The sequence below is a fragment of the Oncorhynchus tshawytscha genome, linkage group LG06 (genome assembly GCF_018296145.1).
Source record: "Oncorhynchus tshawytscha isolate Ot180627B linkage group LG06, Otsh_v2.0, whole genome shotgun sequence".
Taxonomy (NCBI): Eukaryota; Metazoa; Chordata; class Actinopteri; order Salmoniformes; family Salmonidae; genus Oncorhynchus; species Oncorhynchus tshawytscha.
The window spans coordinates 78,480,565-78,503,597 of NC_056434.1; the positions used below are offsets into that span (position 1 = coordinate 78,480,565).

A 23,033-nucleotide genomic window follows, 5' to 3' on the forward strand; every position below is an offset into this window, starting at 1 on the left:
AAGCCCTTTAGTGGGGAAACTCATTCTGATTGGCTGGGCCTGGCTCCCAAATGGGTGGGCCTACACCCTCCCAGGCCCACTCATGGCTGCTCCACTCCCCAGTAATGTGAAATCCACAGATTAGGGCCCAATTAATTTATTTCAATAGTCCGATTTCCTTCTATGAACTAAGTCAGTAAAATCTTTGAAATAGTTGCATTCATACCTCTGTTCATAAGTCCATAGCTCCTAGGCCAGGAGCCATGCACACATTGTTCTATATTGTGTGCACACCCAAGAGCCAAACTGCCTGGGGCCATGAGTGAATACACATGATAGTCTGAATATGAAAAAAACATGACCTGTAACTGTTCTGTTGAGCAGTAGAGACATTTGTCTCCAAACCCCTGAGGTCCAGCCCAACTGGCAAGTGTCTTCAATTACATTTAACCTCTCCCTGTCCGAGTTTAATACCAACATGTTTTAAGCAGACCACCATAGTGCCTGTGCCCTAAAACACTAAGGTAACCTGCCTAAATGACTACTGACCCACATCTGTAGCCATGAAGTGCTTTGAACGGCTGATCATGGCTCACAGCACTAATTATTCCAGAAACACTATACCCAATCTAATTTGCATACCACCCCAACAGCTCCACAGATGCAATCGCTATTGCACTCCACACTGCCCTTTCACACCTGGAAAAAAGGAACACCTATGAATAGAATGCTATTCGTTGACTACAGCGCAGCATTCAACACCAGGGTGCCCTCAAAAGCTCATTATTAAGCTAAGGACCCTGAGACTAAACACCTCCCTCTGCAACTGGATCCGGGACTTCCTGACGGGCCGGCCCCAGGTGGTACGGGTAGGTAACACATCCGCCACACTGATCCTCAACACAGGGGCCCCTCAGGGGTGCGTGCTCAGTCCCCTCCTGTACTCCCTGTTCACCCACGACTGTGTGGCCAAAGAGACTCCAACGCCATCATTAAGTTTGCCAATGACACAGTGGTAGGTAGGCCTTGTCACCGACAATGACGAGCCAGCCTATAGGGAGGTCAGACCTGGCCGTATGGTGCCAGGACAACAACCTCTCACTCAACGTGATCAAGAGAAATGAGATGATTGTGGACTATAGGAAAAAGAGGACCGAGCACACCCCCATTCTCGTCGATGGGGCTGCAGTGGAGCAGGTTGAGAGCTTCAAGTTCTTTGGTGTCCACATCACCAACAAACTAACATTGTCCAAGCACACCAAGACAGTTGTGAAGAGGGCACAACAAAACCTATTCCCTCTCAGGAGACTGAAGATTTGGCATAGGTCCTCAGGAACTCAAAAAGTTCTACAGCTGCACCATCAAGAGCATCACTGCCTGGTATGGCAACTGCTCGGCCTCCGACCGCAGTTGCCATACAGTACATCACTGGGGCCACGCTTCTTGCCATCCAGGACCTCTATACCAGGCGGTGTCAGAGGAAGGCCCTAAAAATTGTCAAAGACCCCAGCCACCCTAGTCATAGACTTCTCGGCTACCGCACAGGAAACGATCCCGGAGAGCCAAGTCAAGGTCCAAGAGGATTCTAAACGGCTTCTACTCCTAAGCCATAAGACTCCTGAACACCTAATCAAATGGCTACCCAGACTATTTGCATTGCCCCCCCCCCTACACCACTGCTACGCTGTTATCTATGCATAGTCGCTTAAATAACTTTACCTCATCTAACCAGTACCCCTTGAATACAGTCTCGCTATTGTTATTTTACTGCTGCTCTTTAATTACTTGTTACTTCTATATCTTTGCAGTTTAAAAAAAATACGGATTTGTTGGTTAGTTAGGAATACAGAGAAAGAGTAATCTGGTTGATAGCCCATTCACTGCTCAATAGGGACGCAGCGCTTTCAAAACATTAGGCACTTCCGGATTGGATTTTTCTCAGGCTTTTGCCTGCAACATCATGTGACGACCCTCCCACTCTGTCTGCCGTATACTCTGTTGTTTCCTTATTAGGATGCTGGTGGGCGGAGTTGGGAGGGTCGTCAGCTACATGGGAAACACCTGGGCCAGGTGTCTCCCAGGATAAATACACCACTTTCCCATTCATGGAGACACCTTTATGGATTTTGTTGTGTGTCTTGGTGGTTTTTGGTTGTTTGCCTTAGCACCTTTCAAAACCCTGCATTATCACATTCATGCATGCAAAACTCACTTACACTACTGATTACACACAAACGTATATTTTACTTAGTTGCTTTAGTTAATAAATATATCTTCTGTTACTCCTTATCTCCACGTTGTCTCCCTTTTGTTATGGGCTTTGAGCCGGTTCGTGACAATCAGTACTGTTACACAGACAATATTTTTTACAGTTTTGGAAACTTGTGTTTTCTATCCTAAGCTGTCAATTATGTATATTCTAGCATCTTGTCCTGAGAAAATATCCCATTTATTACGGGAACGTTTTTTTTCCAAAAATGAAAATACTGCCCCCTAGTCACAAATTAAGAGCAAAGATCTAAAGGGGAATCGGCAGTTAAACAATAGTGTTCTACCCACCCTGGTGTCGGTAAGCTGAGGGAATGGCTAGAGAAATGTAACTCAAATCCATAGACAGAGCTATGAATGCAGGGACTGACCATCCATGATATCAAAACTATGGGGTTAGCCATGTTGTTTTCAGGCTATAGTGTTAAAACCTTTTAGGGATAGGGGGCAGCATTGTCACTTTGGATGAATAGTGTGCCCATAGTGAACTGCCTCCTACTCTGTCTCAGACGCTAATATATACATATTATTACTATTGGATAGAATACACTGAAGTTTCTAAAACTGTTTGAATTATGTCTGTGAGTTTAACAGTACTCATTGGGCAGGCAAACTTCCAAACAGGAAGTGGAAATTCTAGGCTGGTTGATTGTCAACTCATCGCCTATTCACATCCAAATAAGATATGGATCTGTTCGCACTTCTGACGCCTTCCACTAGATGTCAGTCAGTAGAACGTGGAATGAAGCCTCTAGTGTGATGTGGGGCCGGATGGGAGGGGAATGAGTCACTGGTCTAGCAGAATGCCAGTTCCTGGTTATGCGCAGTACTCATTATAGCGTCATGCGTTCCATTACTCTGTATACAAAAACGAATGCGCCGGTTGGAACGTTATTGGATATATGATAATAACATCCTGAAGATTCTCTACTTAGTTTGACCAGTTTATTCGACCTGGAATACAACTTTTTGAAGTTTGTCCGAGTTCGCCTGGACCAGCGCCAGCTTTTAAACATGTGAACTAAACGTGCTAGCAAAAGTAGCTAATTGGACACTAGTAATGGACATTCTGGAACAAAACGATTTATTGCGGAACTAGGGTTCCTTGCACTGCATTCTGATGAAAGCTCAAAGGGAATATTTATGATGTAATTTCAAATTTCTGTTGACGCCAACATGGCGGAGAAATATATTTACGTCTGAGCGCCATCTCAGATTGCATGGTATGCTTTTTTCGTAACGTTTTTTAAAAATGTGACAGCGGTTGCATTAAGAACCAGTCTCTTTAATTATGTGTAACATGTATCTTTCGTCAAAGTTTGATTATTTCTGTTATCTGACGTAGCTCTGTAATTACTCCGGATATTGGAGGCATTTCTGAACATGGCCGAGATGTGGATATAAATAGGCATATTATCGAACAAAACATAAATGTATTGTGTAACATTGTCAAATGAGTGTCATCTGATGAAGATTATAAAAAGGTTAGTGATTAATTTTACCTTTGGCTGGGAAACTTGGCTGTGTGTTTTCTTGGATTTGGTGGTGATCTAACATAAATATATGTTGCATTCGCTGTAAAACATTTTAAAAATCAGACACGATGCGTAGATTAACAAGATGTTTTTCATTTGCTGTATTGGACTTGTTAATGTGTGATAAAAAATATTTTAGAAATATTTAGCTATTTTCCCGTGCTGCCATTTCAGCGGAATGTTGGGGGAGGTTCAGTTATCAGAACGTGTCCTAGACAAGTTGATGTACATTTACTTTTTTTTACAAACATCTGGAATAAAAAAAAGTTGCCCTAAACTTGAGGCGGATGTCCATGTCCTTGAAACTCCATGTCTCCTGATGTATTGGCCTGTCTCCTGGTAGCGCCTCCATGCTCTGGACACTACATAAGTTATATTATTCAAGAATCAATGGGTACAAATAATTAATGTATACATATAAAAATTGATGAAGTAACAGATTACCTCTTTAAAAAGGAACAAACCCAACCTAAAGTAGAATCTCATTCTCTTGATTGAAGAAAGAGGGAGAGAGAGGACAGAACAGGTTCCCACTGCAGGGCAGGCTGGCCTCATTCCTGAAAATAGACATCACCTGCTTGCTTATCTGCCACCAAGTTAAAGTACTCTTATAGGACAATGAGCATTCCTCAGTTCTCCCAGAGAGGTAGAAAATAAGTTCCTCCTTCAGTAAACAAACACCCATCACTTCACAAGACAAGAAGCCTGTGAGAGGTTAACAGGATTCCACTGGGGGAAAATGTATGAACACTACTCTGCACTAATAACTGATGACACAGCGAGCTCATTTTGCATGGCCTAGATGGGCGGGGCTTGAACATTTTTAGACCATTCCAGTCATCCTTAATTGAAATTACCACCCACCCGGGGCCCCGAGCCATGCAAAAGGAACTTGTCCACCTACTGGCTTGGTACATGGGTAGAAAACAGAGGAGCGAGAGAATAAATAAATATTACACAGTAAAAAAAAAAATCTATATATATATAAAAAAAAGGGAACACTAAAATAACACATCCTAGATCTGAATTAAATATTCTTAAACTTTTCTTTACATAGTTGAACGTGCGGACAACAAAAATCAAAAATTATCAATGGAAATCAAATTTATCAACCCATGGAGGTCTGGATTTGGAGTCACACTCAAAATTGAAGTGGAAAACCACACTACAGGCTGATCCAACTTTGATGTAATGTCCTTAAAACAAGTCAAAATGAGGCTCAGTAGTGTGTGTGTGTGGACTCCACATGCCTGTATGACCTCCCTACAATGCCTGGGCATGCTCCTGATGAGGTGGCGGATGGTCTCCTAAGGGATCTCCTCCCAGACCTGGACTAAAGCATCCGCCAACTCCTGGAAAGTCTGTGGTGCAACATGGCGTTGGTGGATGGAGCGAGACAAGATGTCCCAGATATACTCAATTGGATTCAGGTCTGGGGAAGGGGCAGGCCAGTCCATAGCATCAATGCCTTCCTCTTGCAGGAACTCCTGACACACTCCAGCCACATGAGGTCTAGCATTGTCTTGCATTAGGAGGAACCCAGGGCCAACCGCACCAGCATATGGTCTCACAAGGTGTCTGAGGATCTCATCTCGGTACCTAATGGCAGTCAGGCTACATCTGGCGAGCACATGAAATGCCAACCCCCACCATGACTGACCCACCGCCAAACCGGTCATGCTGGAGGATGTTGCAGGCAGCAGAACGTTCTCCACGGCGTCTCCAGACTGTCACATGTGCTCAGTGTGACCCTGCTTTCATCTGTGAAGAGCACAGGGCGCCAGTGGCGAATTTGCCAATCTTGGTGTTCTCTGGCAAATGCCAAATGTCCTGCATGTTGTTGGGCTGTAAGCACAACCCCCACCTGTGGACGTCGGGCCCTCATACCACCCTCATGGAGTTTGTTTCTGACCGTTTGAGCAGGCACATGCACATTTGTGGCCTGCTGGAGGTCATTTCGCAGGGCTCTGGCAGTGCTCCTCCTTGCACAAAGGCGGAGGTAGCGGTCCTGCTGCTGGGTTGTTGCCCTCCTACGGCCTCCTCCATGTCTCCTGATGTACTGGCCTGTCTCCTGGTAGCGCCTCCATGCTCTGGACACTACGCTGACAGACACAGCAAACCTTCTTGCCACAGCTCGCATTGATGTGCCATCCTGGATGAGCTGCACTACCTGAGCCACTTGTGTGGGTTGTAGACAGTCTCATGCTACCACTAGAGTGAAAGCACCGCCAGCATTCAAAAGTGACCAAAACATCAGCCAGGAAGCATAGGAACTGAGAAGTGGTCTGTGGTCACCTGCAGAACCACCCCTTTATTGGGGGTGTCTTGCTAATTGCCTATAATTTCCACCTGTTGTCTATTGTCAATCAGTGTTGCTTCCTAAGTGGACAGTTTGATTTCACATTGTGTTGTTTAAGTGTTCACTTTATTTTTTTGAGCAGTATATATATATATATATATATCCACATGACCGTGGGGTGAGACAGGGATGCAGTTGAGCCCCACCCTCTTCAACATATATATCAACAAACAGTCTGCACCACCCAGCCTCACCCTACTAGAATCAGAAGTCAAATGTCTACTCTTTGTTGATGATCTGGTGCTTCTTTCCAACCAATGAGGGCCTATAGCAGCACCTAGATCTTCTGCACAGATTCTGTCAGACCTGGGCCCTGACAGTAAATCCTAGTAAAACAAAAATGGTATGCCAAAAAAAGTTATCAAGATCAAATACAATACATTCTATCAAGATACTGTTGCCCAGCCAGATCTGGCCAAAAAATATATATACTTGAGTCAGTAATAAAACCCATTGCCCTTTATGGTCGAGGTCCACTCAAACCAAGAACTCACAAAATGGGACAAACACCCAATTGAGAAACTGAATGCAGAAACCTGCAAAAATATCCCCAGCGAACAACGTAAAAACACAAAACAATGCATGCAGAGCAAAATTAGGCCAATACATGCTAATTGCCAAAATCCTGAAAAGAGCCATTAAAGTCTACAACCACCTAAAAAGGAAGGTTTGGGAATCGCTTCCACAACAAAGCCATCCTCTACAGAGAGATGAACCTGAAGAAGTCACCTAAGCAAGCTGGTCCTGGGGCTCTGTTCACAAATACACCCCACAGAGCCCCAGGACAGCAATACAATTAGACCCACCTAAATCATGAGGGGAAAATATCATTATGGGACACATTGGAAAGAATTAACAAACAAAAAACACTAACTAGATACCTGACCACTGTGACTGACCCAAAATTAAGGACAGCTGTGACTATGTACAGACTCAGTGAGCATAGCCTTGCTATTGAGAGAGGCCGCCGTAGGCAGACCTGGCTCTCAAGAGAAGACAGGCTATGGCCACACTGCCCACAAAATGAGGTGGAAACTGAGCTGCACTTCCTAACCTCCTGCCAAATGTATGACCAGAGACACATTTCCCTCAGATTACACAGATCCAAAGAATTCGATAACGCCCATATCTATTGGGTGAAATACCAGTGTACTATCAAAGCAGCAAGATTTGTGACCTGTTGCCACAAGAAAAGGGACACCAGCAAATAACACCATTGTAAATACAACCCATATTTATATTTATTTATTTTCCCTTTTGTACTTGAACTATTTGCGTATTGTTTCAACACTGTATATAGCCATAACATTTGAAATGTCTATTCCTTTGGAACTTTTGAGTAATGTTTCCTGTTTATTTTTTTTAATGGTTTATTTCACTTTGGTTTCCCATGCCAATAAAGCCCTTTGAATTGAAAAAAAAAGGGAGGACAAATGGAGAGATACATTCTTTTATCATTATGATCACAGTCACACTCATGCTAGAGCACAGCCAACCAGCACAAACTACGGCCAAGGGCTCACGAGTAGACTACTGGCCTGTGATGCCAGTCATACTAAAAACTGAGCAGAGAACATGGCTATGGACTTTTATGTCAGTTTCCTCCTGAAAGGCTGAATATAGCCAATACTCTGAAAGAGCACAAGGGTTTGTGAAATGGTGGTAAATATTTACAGTAATGTTCAATAGCAAGAGACCTGCTCACTCGAAATATACACAGTGTACAAAACACCTTCATAATACTGAGTTGCTCTCCTTTGTCCTCAGCCTCAATTCATCAGGGCATGGACTCTACAAAGTGTTGAAAGCATTCCACAGGGATGCTGGCCCATGTTGACTCCAATGTTCGCACAGTTGTGTCAAGTTGGCTGGATGCCCTTTGGGAGGTGACCATTCTTGAAACACACGGGAAACTGTTGAGGGTGAAAAAAAACAGCAAAATTGCAGTTCCTCACACAAACCAGTGCGCCTGGTACCTACTACCATACCCCGTTCAAAGGCACTTACACTAAGTTTGTGGACACCCCTTCAAATTAGTGGATTCTGCTATTTCAGCCACACCTGTTGCTGACAGGTATATAAAATAGAGCACAGACATGCAATCCAGAGAAAAACATTAGCAGTAGATTGTCCCGTACTGAAGAGCTCAGTGACCTTCAGTTTGGCACCATCATAGAATGCCCGCTTCACCAACAAGTCAGTTCGTCAAATTTCTGCCCTGCTTGAGCTGCCCCGGTCAACTATAAGTGCTGTTATTGTGAAGAGAAAACATCAAAGAGCAACAGCTCAGCTGCGAAGTGGTAGGCCACACAAGCTCAGAACAGGCCCACCGAGTGCTGAAACATGTAAAAAAATAAAAATAAAAAGAAGTCAGACCTCGGTTGCACCACTCACAGTTCCAAAGTGCCTCTGGAAGCAACGTCAGCACAACGACTTTGTCGGCAGCGTCAAGACTAAGATCAACATATGCAATGCTAAGTGCCGGCTGGAGTGGTGTAAAGCTCGCCGCCATTGGACTCCGGAGCAGTGGAAACACGTTCTCTAGAGTGATGATTCACGCTTCACCATCTGGCAGTCCAACGGACGACTCTGGATGTGGTGGATGCCAAGAGAACACTACCTGTCCAAATGCATTATGCCGACTTTAAAGTTTGGTGGAGGAATAATGGTCTGGGGCTGTTTTTCCATGTTTTGGGCTAGGCCCCTTAGTTCCAGTGAAGTGAAATATTAACAGTACAGCATATAATTACATTCTAGACAATTCTGTGCTTCCAACTTTGTGGCAACAGTTTGGGAAGGCCCATTCCTGACAAAATGGTTTGTCGAGATCAGTGTGGAAGAACTTGACTGGCCTGCACAGAACCCTGGCCTCAATTCCATTGAACACCTTTGGGATGAATTGGAACGCAGACTGCGAGCCAGGCCTAATCGCCTAACCTCACAATGTTCTTGTGGCTGAATGGAAGCAAGTCCCCACCGCAATGGTCCAACATTTTATTGGACCAGGTCGCTCTTGAAAAAGACCTGTATATATAAAAGGTTCAATAATTACTTATTTTAATAGTGGAAAGCATTCCCAGAAGAGTGGAGGCTGTTATAGCAGCAAAGAGGGGGGACCAACTCCATATCAATACCCATGATTTTTGTAGGAGTTGTTCAATATGCAGGTGTCCACATACCTTTGGCCATGTAATGTATACATTTTGTCTTGCCCATTCAAGATCTGAATGGCAGTGCGCTGCCCTACGGGACTCCAATCACAGCCAGTTGTGATGCGTCCTGGATTCGAACCAGGGTGTCTGTAGTGACACCTCTAGCACCGAGATGCAATGCCTTAGACCTCTGCGCCACTCGGGAGCCCAATGATGTCTCAATTGTCTGATGGCTTAAAAATCCTTTAAATTTGTCCCCTCCCCCTCTATACTGATTTAACTAGAAATAACATCAATAAGGGATCGTAGCTTTCACCTGGTCAGTCTGTCATGGAAAGAGCAGTTGTTCCTAATGTTTTGTACATTCAATATAGACCCTGCAGCAGAGCAATGATTTACAACCAAACTCTGACTCACGACTGTCAGTGACACTCCGGACAGCAAAGCCAATGCCCTGGATATCTCATTATCACAAGGCGTTCGTAACCATTTAAAAGGCCTCAAAGCCCACCTTGCTCAATATAGTGACAACCCCGTTTGGCACAAACATGAAGACGTGAGGCAAATGGGGGGATTTCACCATCAAAGGGTCGTTTCAGCAGTTTGGCTGTGATTTAAATTGTGCCAATGACATGACGTCACTAAATGTTTTCAACTCCCGGTAAACATTAAAGGGTAGCCTCGAGCCACATGTAGCAGAGAGCAACCTCCGATGTGACATAGGCCTACAGCGAGCGATACATGCATCTCCTATCTGATTACATAATAGCTTCAAGTTATACAGACGGTACCTAGATGTAGTTCTTCCTCAATATCATTACGCACATTTAATACAATAAAGTCCATAATTTTGCTTTGAATGTCGCATTTGATCAGTGGTTGGTTTGAAATCATAGCAATGTTTCTATAAACAAGGGCGGCCACGCCTGCATCTCTTCAAAGAGCAGTAGGGTGGCTCCTTGTGTATACCGTTATATACATTCTCAAACCTCCATATTAAACATGGCGCAATGTGTGACTGCGAACCAAGTACCCTACAGATTAGATGCTCTCTGAATGAATGGCCTTCAGAAAAACACCGCACAAATACATAAATCTGATAGTTGTCTTTGCTTGAACTTCAACAGGGTCAAATATAAAACACATGAACTTCGAAATCTGAGCAATGTGGATAGAACAAGATCTGTTCGGTTCCACATTATTTTTGCAACAGTAACTGATTCTAACTGGATACAAAGACAATTCTTATTGCGGTGTAATCTGTTTAGAGCGGTCCGGAGCGTAGTCTCCATCGCCGAGAAGAGCGCCAAGCCAATATCCTAGCTCAATAAAATAATTGCACAAAACTTACCAATCAACAATTTCGGAGAAGCCTGCAAACAGCACGCAGCCAGACACTGGACGAGAAAAACGCTGAATCCTGATGGAGTCCTCCTCACCACCTTTCTTGCTGCAACTGCAGCACAATCTCGACAATGGGCGGAGACTTCGTCCGCAAGGTCTCACGCACCAAGTGGGTTCTGCGCAAGGCTATCTCGTCAGTGGTCGCGTTCCTCTGCTCAGATATTGCATGCATCAACCAATGGTTGCGTGACACGTCAACTACTGTGTCATTGACTGACAATTGCTATGACATATGATATTGTTAACTGATACTGAAAATACCTGTCCAGGCGTTGTAAGATCTTGCAGACGTCAACAACGCCCGGGCAGAGGAGCGGGTCCAACATCTCCACATGCGTGATTTAGGGCAATTACCAGACGTTTGAAATTAAAAGTGGGACATTATTGCGGTCTATATCTCAATGCTGCCACTGTATAATATGCTGTGTCAGCATAGCTATTTAATTACATGTAGAATTTGACATACATTTGCACTTGTATCAACCAGCTGAGCATTAATAAATTAAATCAGGACTGGTAAAAGCACAAGCCAAAGAAAATCGTGTGTCCTAAACACATTGTAGACTGTAGACACATTGGAAATTCTTTGTGGAAATTATTGGAAGATTCGATACTGTCATCATAAAGTAAAGATTGTGTTATAGAGAGATGACACACTTACATTACATTTTCGCAGACGCTCGACTTACAGGAGCAATTATGGTTACATGCCTTGCTTAAGGGCACATTAATAGATGTGTCACCTAGTCAGCTCGGGGATTTGAGCCAGTGACTTTTGCAGTTATTGACCCAAAGCTCTTACCAGCTAAGCTGTCTCCCCCAATAAAATATTATGCTATTGTATATAACAACCGAAAAGCCAATACAGGCAGCCTAGAATACAGATTGAAACATTTAAAAAATCAAAATGTCTCTCGGGATTACCCTTTTTGTTTATTCTCTATTCTCTATAAAAATAGTGAGAGACATTGAAGATATTAGAGAACGTATACCCATCATTTCAGTGAAATAAATAGTCACAGAGAGAACACTAAAATCCTAAAGAGTGAGGTACAGCGTGAGGTACAGCACAGGAGGCTGCTGAGGGAAGGACGGCTCATTTTAATGGCTGGTATGGAGTAAATGGAATGGCATCAAACACATGGAAACCATGTTCTATACCATTCCAATTACTCTGTTCCAGCCATTAAAATGAGCCCGTTCTCCCCAATCAAGGTGTCACCAAGTACTGTAAAGTCATGGACTGTCTCTCAGAGCCTGCTAAATAACAGAAAACACCATGTACACAAAGCAACTCCCTGAAAGGGTCACAATAAGTTTTCAAGCTTCCCACATACTTGTTTCGTATGTCACAAATATTGTAGAAAACTGTTGAAAATACAATAGTATAACAACTCAACAAATGAGTCCACTAGAAGAGTACTCTGTAGCTTCCCAAGTGGCGCAGCGGTCTAAGGTGTCACTACAGACCTGGGTTTTATCCCAGGCGGCACACAACTGGTCCAGCATTGTCCGGGGAAGGTTTGGCCAGAGGGGCTTTACTTGGCTCATCGTGCTCTAGCGACTCCTTGTAGTGGGCTGGGTGCCTGTGGGCTGACTTTTGTCATCAGTTGAACGATGTTTCCTCGAACACATTGGTGCTTCTGGGTTAAGCGGGTGGGTGTTAAGGGGTGTGGTTTGGCAGGTCATGTTTCGGGGGATGCATGACATCACTTTTGCCTCTCCCGAGCCCGTTGGGGAGTAGCAGCGATGTAACAAGATCATAATTGGATATCATGAAAAAGGGGGTAATAACCAAAAAAAGAGTACTCCTTTTGTAGTCCAGCACTGGTTGAATCAACATTATTTCCATGTTATTTAAATAAATTACGTTAAAATGATGTCTGTGCCAGGTGGGAGGCATTGTTAGAGCAGAAGAGTTGTGTGTTAGTTCATGCCCAGTGCTATGGGGCATAGCTCTGGACAGAGGTTCAGGACCATGGCAATCTGGTTTAAGACACAATTTTCCAATTTTCTGGCTCACGTCTCTGGTTCTGATAAGCAGGCTCCGCTTCCAACATCTGGAGTTGAGAGAATGAGACAAGCTCGCTTCAGGACATCCCGTTTCCTCCCATGGGGCGTGTGCGTGCTTGTGTGCGCACTGAAAGTTCTGAACAGACAGGGCCAACCTCTTCATATGTAGTGAATTATACGGAGTCTTAAGGCGCCTTCCCTTCTCATTAGTAACTTATTCAGACATTGTCATGCTCATAATTTTGTCTAAAGTATTTTCACAGAATTTACAGTAGGCTATACTTACCATACTTTTAACAAATATGGAGGGAAAGGGAATGTTTGCAACTCACATCTGTGCTGGATCGAGATATGGTTCTCATAATAGTGTGTTTATAGGGATAGCCATCTTGGCTGTAGTCCTGAAACTGTCCAGCAGGCAGTAGATCTTCCTCCCTGCTGTGGAGTCAGTGACAGGATAACTCATACAAGCCCCTGTTGCTCTCTATGGTGAACGTTGCTCTCAAATCAAGTCAAATCAACTGTTAATGGTGGCAGATGTTATCGCGGGTGTAGCGAAATGCTCCTGTTCCTATCTCCAACAGTGCAGTAATACCTGACAATCCAAAACAATACACGCGAATCCCAAAAATACAAATAAATACAGAAATATTAGAACGAGAAATGTCAGAGTTGGGAATAAAAATATATATGTATATGATGGTGTGTATAGACAGTACGGACAGTATAGGAATAGAAAAGGTGTGTACAGCAGTAGTTATATAGGATAGGCCTTGACTAGAAAACAGTATATACAGTACATATGAACAGTAAAACAGTATGTAAACATTATTTAAATTACTACGTACATGGGGCAACTGTCTCTAAGGAGCAGGGTTGAGTACTGAGTAGCAGTCGGCTAGTAACGGTGACTAAAGTTCAGGGCAGGGTACTGGGCGGAGGCCGGCTAGTGGTGACTGTTTAACAGTCTGATGGCCGGGAGATAGAATCTGTTCATCAGTCTTTCGGTCCCAGCTTTGATGCACCACCTTCTAAATGGTAGGTGGGTGAACAGGCCGTGGCTCAGGTGGTTGAAGTCCTTGATGATCTTCTTGACCTTCCTGTGACATGGGGTGTTGTAGATGTCCTGGATGGCAGGAAGTGTGCCCCCAGTGATGCGTTGGGCCGACCGCACCACCCTCTGGGGAGCCCTGCGGTTGCGAACAGTACCAGGCAGTGATACAGCCCAAGAGGATGCTGCATCTGTAGATGTTTGTGAGGGTCTTAGGGGCCAAGCTGAATTTATTCTGCCTCCTGAGGTTGAAGAGGCGCTGTTGTGCCTTTTTAGACACAGGGTCTCTGTGGAAGGACCATTTCAGGTTGTCAGTGATATGCACTCCGGGGAACTTGAAGCTTTTCACCCTCTCCACTGCAGCGCTGTCGACGTGGATGGGGGTGCCCTCCCTCTCCTGAAGTCTATGATCAGCTCCTTCGTTTTGTTGACGTTAATTGAGAGGTTATTTTCCTGGCATCACTCCGCCAGGGCCCTCACCCCCTTCCTGTAGGCTGTCCTGTCATTGTTGGTGATCAGGCCTACCACCGTTGTGTCGTTTGTAAACTTGATGATTGAGTTGGAGGTGTGTGTGGCCACGCAGTCATGGGTGAACAGGGAGTACAGGAGGGGGCTGAGCATACACCCTTGTGGGGCCTCATGTGTTGAGGATCAGCATAACGGAGGTGTTGTTACCTATCTTCACCACCTGGGGATGGCCTGTCAGGAAGTCCAGGACCCAGTTGCAAAGGGCGGGGATCAGACCCAGGGCCCCGAGCTTTGTCTCTCACTGTGGAAGTATGAGCAGTCCTAGTCCCACGGCTGTATCACAAAACAAGGAAGTCCATGATTAAGTCCATTCGAGAACCACTGCATTGATGTTAATACAGAAAGGGAAGCAGGTAGTCTAGCGATTAAGAACATTGGGCCAGTAACTGCCAGGTCACTGGTTCGAATCCCCAAGCTGACTAGATGAAGTCTGTTGATGTGCTCTAAAACACTTCTTGTATAGATAGATAGCCACAGTTTCTACTCAGTTAAAACCATGTTGAGCTTCTTCTCAAGGGAACCTTTTTAGATGACCTTGAGGGTGTCCCAGAATTCTCTCTGGCAGAATTGGATCTGGTCAGCTTAAGGAGGCAGCAGAGTTCATGATGACATAGGGTATTTCCATTCAGACACCAGACACCATACTAAACAGGCACAGCCATGTTCAATAGCAAATAGGAGTGAATAGGAATTAAACATCACCTCTGTCGAATCAAACCATCAACCTAACAGAGAGCTGGTTATGCCTTTCTCTAGTCTCAACCACATTACTAGAACATTTGTTTGCCTTAGGTCACACTTGAGAAAGAACAAAGGACTTGTCAATATTCCACACACTTTCCAGCACAGGAAACTTGCGGTAATCACTCCCAGCTTTGTTTTCCCACAATAGACTTAGATTAAGCAGAATATATTCAAATGACAGCTCATGCAAAGTCATGAAATCACTGTAAATTTGAACTGTTACGAGAAACTTGTGCGGGTTCCTTCACAACCGTTTCTTCTCAGCACACACTCAGCAACAGGTGAAGTGTTGGTGATGTCATCCCCCCCCCAGTACGGTAATGTTGAGAGAAAAGTGAACACAGAGATGGTATGGACGGATAATAAACGGGATCATTCTAAGCCAACTGTGGAGACACTGAGAATGTTTGGTCACTCTGAATGAGGGATCCATATTACAGAGGAAGAAAGAACTGTGTTTTTATGGTCACGTTGAGCACCTGACAGCCAGAGCATTGTAATGCTGGGATTTGGTGGTGGGAAAGTCAGCATAAATCTGACCCATCCCATATGCAATGAATCAGATCTGTGTACAGCAGAGTCCCTGCCCAACTTCATAAAAACCTCTGAAACCCTATGTCTTCAAACAGTATCTTAAATAATCCTCCTCTTCACCTCAACCCTCCCCACCCCTTCTAACTCTGACTCTACTGATAGCTACGTTATTGAGGAAACATGTAGTTTCTATGCCTGTGATGTGGTTGTCCCACCTAGCTATCTGAAGATGATTGCACTAACTATAAGTCGCTCTGGATAAGAGCAACTGCTAAATGACTACAATGTAAATGTACGAACAGTGCAGAGTGAGGGGGAACCTTTTTCAATGTTTTTGGGAGGGAATCCTCAGCACCCCTAAGTGATACCATGCGTTCACATTGGCTACATCTTCTAAAGCTTAAAAAGATACAGCGCACGTTCCAATTAAGAGTCTGCATTGTCATTGCGTGCACCCACACAAAAATATGACCAATATAATTATTTGTGTGATTTTCATTAGATCTTAGCTCCTTTATTACATAGCAGCTGATTGTGAAGATATTTTGTATGGTATGCTGGGAGATAGACAGACAGAATGTAAAAGGCCTCAGCACTTTCAGGCTGTGTTTACACATGCAGCCCAATTCTGATATTGTTTTCCCTAATTGGTCTTTTAACCATCAGATCAGCTCTGAAAAAGAGCTCATGTGAAAAGATCTGTTGTGATTGGTCAAAATATCAATTAGTGGAAAAAAGACCCGAATTGGGCTGCCTCTGTAAATGCAGGCTAGTTTCTCTGAAAACCCTTCCCACATAGTGTGGTTACCATGGCCACTGGTGCGAGTTGGCTCTGTTGGTTGCTGTGGAAGTGGCCTGTGTGTGAAGAGGAGGAGAAAGAGAGAAAAGCAGAGACAAGAGGTCGAGTGGGCAGAGATTCTACGCCTGATTTAACATACTGTGCACCGCTGAGTGAAGAGTGGGTGGGCTGGATGCATGTTGCCTCTCCACTCTGATCACTCTCTCTCTCTCTCTCTCTCTCTCTCTCTCTCTCTCTCTCTCTCTCTCTCTCTCTCTCTCTCTCTCTCTCTCTCTCTCTCTCTCTCTCTCTCTCTCTCTCTCTCTCTCTCTCTCTCTCTCTCTCTCTCTCTCTCTCTCTCTCTCTCTCTCTCTCTCTCTCTCTCTCTCTCTCAAGCTAGAGGGAATCTGAACGGAATATCACTGCATCACTCCAAATTAAAATAAGATTGTCAATACATTTACAGTTCTTACACTATAACTACAATATATGACTGAATATAACATAATTATCACTCCCAAGGGTGACTGAGAATATATTGCTATGCGTTTGCGGTCTCTAGGCATGCCTAGTAGGCCAGTCAGTAAGCTCTCTAAGAGCTGCTTAAGTTATACACTTTATCCTCTCCTTTAAATCAAATCAAATGTTATTGGTCACATACACATTTATTATCATGAATCTTGCCCTGGCCTGGAGGCAGCTCTGTAGAGCGCTGGCACAGCCACAAAATCTGATTTGAAACCTAACCCTAACCATACTGCCAACCCTAATGCCCAACCTTGAATTAAGACCTAAAAACTTGTTTTCATTAATTTTTACAATATAGCCAATTTTGACTTTGCAGCTGGCCCATCTAGCGGGAACTTGCTCAGTTCAGCCTCCAGGACAAGACTTATGACAATAAACATAAACTTGCCCTCCTCTGCCTCCTCTGTCTCAGTTGGAGATGGTTCTATGTTGATGTAATCAGATGGGGCTATCAGTAAGGACCTTTAACAGAATGACTGGTAATGAAATGCTGTCCCTCGGGCGACATCCAACTGGGCACACACTGGTTGAATCAACGTTGTTTCCATGTCATTTCAAGGAAATGCCGTTGAATCAATGTGGAATAGACGTTGAATTGACATCTGTGCCCAGTGGGATGGCTTTGTGTCAGTGATGGCACTGATTGTGGTAGTGTTACGTTCTGACCTTAGTTCCTTTATTATGTCTTTGTGTTTGTTTGGTCCGGGTGTGAGTTGGGGTGGGTAGTCTGTTATTTTTTCTATGTTGTATTTCTGTGTTTGGCCTGGTATGGTTCTCAATCAGAGGCAGCTGTCGATCGTTGTCTCTGATTGAGAATCATACTTAGGTAGCCTGTTTCCCCCATTTTGGTTGTGGGTGATTATTTTCTGTGTCTGTTTTCCACACGGAACTGTTTCGGTTTCAGTTTGTGTAGTGTTCAGTTGTACCATTAAAAATATGACGCTTACCACGCTGCATTTTGGTCCTCCTCTCACCAACGAGAAGCGTTACAGGGAGACTAATAGCCATGAAAGCCGGACACTGAACAATGCACTCTGTCAGACACTACTCAACTATAAAAGATTTCTCCATGGTGAGGGGATATAGGAGTGTTACTTTTAACATTTGCAACAGGTTGATCTCCTACCTGATGGGCTGAAAAATTGCCCCTATGCCCCTAGTATAGCTTTACTTATATAAAAGTGTTTTGTCACAAATACATAGTACTGTATGTGAGTGGGAGAATGTGTGGGCATCTTTTTGCTGTATGTACTGTATGTGAGAGCGGTTATGTTGACAGTCCTATTTAGTGTGGATCTTCAAGTGTGTGTGTGTGTGGATGGGAAGTGTGTACCCCTATACTGTAGCCATGACACTGAGCAGCAATGTGCCCTTTTCTCTCCATTAGTGATGGATAGCTCTGTCCAGTGAGGAGAGTTCCCACTGGGCTGTTTCCATGTAGGAGCACCACTGGTGGCTATTTTTCCATTACAGCACACAGTAACATACAGTTACAATACACAGCCTGTGAATCAACGATATCCCACTGACTTGTTGTCATGGAAACACAAGGACTGGGATAAATAGCACAACACAAAGGCTGAAGGGTCGGAATCAATGGGGGATTGCACAGGTTATGTAACTGTAGTGGATTGGGGCCTAAATGAGTGGGTATCTAGTGGTGCATGTCTTATTCACATGGGGACATAAATCCACTGCTTTTGGCCACCTCCAATCAGAGGGTCTCTACCTCTGTTCCCCCAGAGAGGCTCCAGTGAGGAAGGCCCTGGGGCTTGGTGGCATGGCAACACACTTTGCGTTGCACCTCTCCTACTCACACTGGGAGAGAGAGGGCACTGAGAACTCATCAGGGTGATATGTTTGGGACTGGACACAGTTAGGAATGATATACTGAGCGCCGCAATATATCAGGGACAAATACTGTAGTGTAGAAAACAACGGACAACCAAATCTTTAGACTGAGGAGTGATACAAGGAGTATGTGTGGGAGGAGAGCATCTTGTGACTGAACATTGAAGCATAAGTGAGACTTGTGTGGATGTAATGTGGAAATTCATGCATGTGGGCTGGTGAGGTTATCACACTACGTATCAAGAACTTACCTTGGTTGGCCTCTCCATTTCATCCTATTGGTCAACCCCCCCACCAAGCTCAGTAATGGACAGGAGAAAATTGAATTACTTAGACTACATGTTCACTCTAAGTGTGCCTCTGATCTTTAGAAGATAATGGTGGTGGGGTGATGGGGGGGGCTAAAGGCTTTTATCCAATCATCTGAGACCAGAAAAAACATTCACAAGGCTTCAAGGGGCACTTAAACAATTAGTCATGGAGCAAGAAGACCCCGCTTACTACGTCTGTCTGTCTGTCTGTCTGCCAAATTAAAACCAAACCTGGGAACGATTTATATCATAGAAATATAGAGTCCTCTAATCAGTACAACAATAAATCATGTGCCATAAACATTAAATAGCACTGCCCTTATATCATAATTAGATAAAGCACTGCCCATATCATAATTAGATAAAGCACTGCCCATATATCATAATTAGATAAAACACTGCCCATATATCATAATTAGATAAAACACTGCCCATATATCGTAATTAGATAAAGTTAGATCAATAACATGCATCATTATCCATGGAAGAGGTCCTGATAGGTTAATATGCACGCTTTAAGCCTTACAGGACTATAGCCTCCTGCTGTGTTGAGTGAAGCTTCTCTCTCTCTGACTGTATTCCCATGCAGAGCAGTAGGAGACTCTGGGCTCAAAATTGATGCATAAGCCTTTGAGTTTAATCAGGTCTCTCTGTCAGCTAAGAGGATCCTGCCCTGCTCCTGTTCACATTTGGGATTTAACACCGCACTGCGTGCTGGGTAAAAAGCAGGCCTGAATGAATGTTGTTACTTAGATAGGCTTGACTGGGTGATGATGAGATGGTATTGGCACAAGGCAAAGTAGAGAGGGGTCAAGCCAGGGGAAGCTGGGAGTCAACAACAGTGTCAAGACAGAGTCACAGGTCAGAGTTAGAATATGGCTTGAGCAGACTGCCACAGAGGGAGTGGATACAGGTGAGGTGAGAGACAGAAAGCAGAGAGAGCGAGAAAGGAGAGCCATGGAGGACGGAGATAAACACACACATACTGTAGGCTGGGTCTAATGAACCGAACACACACACACACTCGAATGGGTTATCAATACTCCTAACTTGCGATTCAGTGTGATGGTGCAGTCGGACTCTGGCTGGATTACTCTGTGTCACTTGATTTTACACAACATTATCCAGATCACGTGACCTTACGCAGTATTATCCAGGACCATAGGAAACAGAGAGGAAAGAGCCACTATCTTGAAGGGACAAAAGCAATTATATTTTGTCTCTTGTATTAACTGTTGAATAGTGAATTGGAACTCTAATATCATGGGTATTTAATGGTTTTATTCATTGCATTCAATTTTGAGAAGAAAAGCAATGAGAATCAGCAAAGCACAAAGCTGCCTAAGAATAGATTCTGTTCTGCCAGCCTAAATGTAACATTCAAAATGTTTAGACTCGGAAAGCATTGATGAGAAAAAAAAGGTACTATTTGGATAAGCTTTCACATACAAAAATGGCACACAATTTCAAACTGTCTACATAATAGATTCAGATATAATGAAAACAATAACAAAACAGTCACCACGCCTCTGCTTTGATTAAAAGCTGAGGGATGGGCCAGAAGAAATGCAACCACTAAAAATTCACAGACAGAGCAATAGGTGCAAGGACTGATCATCCATGATATCAAAATTACAGTTTAAGCTTGTTTTGAGGCTATATACTGTTTGTTTACATTTACATTGTTTACAAACGTTGGAGTAAAACAAGCTTATTTGGGGGTTTCTGATGGGGCATGTATACCGAGTGTACAAAACATTAGGAACACCTGCTCTTTCAATGACAAAGACTGACCAGGTGAAAGATACTTACTGATGTTACTTGTTATTTCCACTTCAATCAGTGTAACTGAAGGGGAGGACAAAGGTTCAAAAATGCTTTTTAAGCCTTGAGACAATTGAGATATGGATTGTGTGTGTGCCATTCAGAGGAGTAGATGGGCAAGAAATTATTGAAGTGTCTTTGAATGGGGTATGGTAGTAGGTGCCAGGAACACCGGTTTGTTTCAAAAACTGCAACGCTGCTGGATTTTTCACGCTCAACAGTTTCCTTCACCAACTCAATAAAATGAAGGTGTTCTTAATGTTTTGTACACTTAGTATATAAGTTATATTCTTCAAGAATCATTGGGTATATATTTTTAAGTCCAGCAAATTGATGTAACAACTAAGGATTCTAGCTTTACAGCATTGTATTTTTTAAATGTATTTTTCAGAAAGGTTGGGGAGGAAACAATCAATTGAGAAACATAAAGCTACAGATGGTAGTGGAAGGATAATACCCACAGAGACAGTAGGTAACAGTGATGTGGTAGAAGTACTGAAGAGGATGTGATTAGAGAGCATTGGTGAAATGAATGGAGGAAGTTCCTCAGAAGCGCTTCTTGAAGCCAGAGAGCTCCATCTTGTCGATGGATCTCATTGGAGAACGAGGTTGGGGTGGTGCGACAGCTGGTACTCCCCTCCTTACTCAGCCACACCTTCTTGTGAAGAGCAAAAGGGAGAAAGGGAGGTAGAGAGGGGAGAGAGGGTGGATAGAAATAAAAATAAGTTACTCTGTTAGCCACCACTCTCTTATGTCAATGATGGTAATTTTATTAAATAACACTGCTTGTGTTTCCCATAAAGAAATATCACTCTGCTCTATTCTCCTGTTGGCTGTTTTCTCTAAGCTACTACATGATTGGTTTAAATTCTGTTTCTCTCAACAACTAACCATGTTTTCTATATTCTCCAATATAACCAGTGAATCTGGAGCTTGGAAACACACATTCCATTGCTAAAATTAACTTTGAGAGTTTGAGCATGCTTTAGACAGACGGAAATCTGAGGTTCTCTAGAGACCCCTCTGTTCAGCAAACAGTGCCTAGGCCAAATAAGGCTTCTGACTTTTCCGATTGACACAGGGAAGGCATGCTTTCTAAGACAGATGGCCAATCTATGGGGCCGACACTAGATTGACGGTGTCCCCTATAGTATAGTCCCTCTATCACATGCAATGTGTGTCATGTCAAACAGCTGTGGGCATACATTAAAACTTCAACCTCTGTTTCAGATGACTGGTAAAAATGGTTCAGCAACATGATCCTAACCTCCGTCACCAAGGACAAATGAGTCCCAGCCCCAGCCAGCCTGAGTACAGTGCATAGCAAGCAGTTTTTCTTGGCACCATCTCTACTGTTCTCTATGACAAATGACTTTGAGAAAAGCACAAACATAATCAAGTGAATTGAACTGAACTCAGCTCAGTCTTAAATTTAAACCTCAGTTTGCCATGGGGCCTGCCTCATAGTGGAGCAACAGTCAACATGCTTATTCACAGTATATAGATCAAGCCCTGGTGACTGAGAACCTGTCACTCATGTCGCTGCATGGCCAACTACTAAGGGCTACATTAATTCCTAGGCTGTGTAGATTAGTGGAGAGATTGTAGAGGATCGATGGTCCACATGTGGTCACGTTCTAAAGCACGTTCTGGTACGATGGGAGTTCAGACCACAGAGACATAATGCCGTAGGGGCTACCCATAGGGTGCCAGAGAGCTGACTGACAGCTGCCTGCATGACAGAGAGAGAGAGGGAAAAGGCAACATCTCCATCTACTGCCTTCTCTGCTCTGCTCTAGCGTAGCACACAGCCAGCCCACAGACTGCAGATTGAACAGCAATCGCAGGATTTAGAGGGTAGTTCTAAGACTCCCACTGCATCAGGGACCTGCTAATCTCCACTGACTTCCCTCTGCGAGACAAAATGTATTGAACCCAAAACAGTGTGAGCACAAGGATGGTCGCCTCTCTACTGTCACATATCAAGTGTCTTTGGCTATTTTCCTTGTTGAAGGCATGTGCCCTACTTGTCTTAGTGATAGAGCGGCTTTGATATCATCAACTCTTAGGTTGAACTTCTGGAGCAAAGCCAGTCCACCCCCTACTAATTGAATTACCCCAATTTAGAAGACTGGGTGAACTGATCTAATAAGCACACGAGAAGAAAACAAACA

General features: G+C 43.8%; 1 protein-coding gene across 1 annotated transcript in view; it reads right to left on the minus strand.

The window, feature by feature from the left end:
- LOC112253128 (spectrin beta chain, non-erythrocytic 1) overlaps positions 1-10,824 on the minus strand; it is a 124,239-nt gene extending 113,415 nt beyond the window's left edge. The window contains exon 1 of the mRNA XM_024425078.2: positions 10,645-10,824. The gene's annotated coding sequence lies outside the window, so the exon portion shown is untranslated. The remainder of the gene's footprint in view (positions 1-10,644) is intronic.
- Between the last annotated feature and the right edge of the window lie 12,209 nt (positions 10,825-23,033).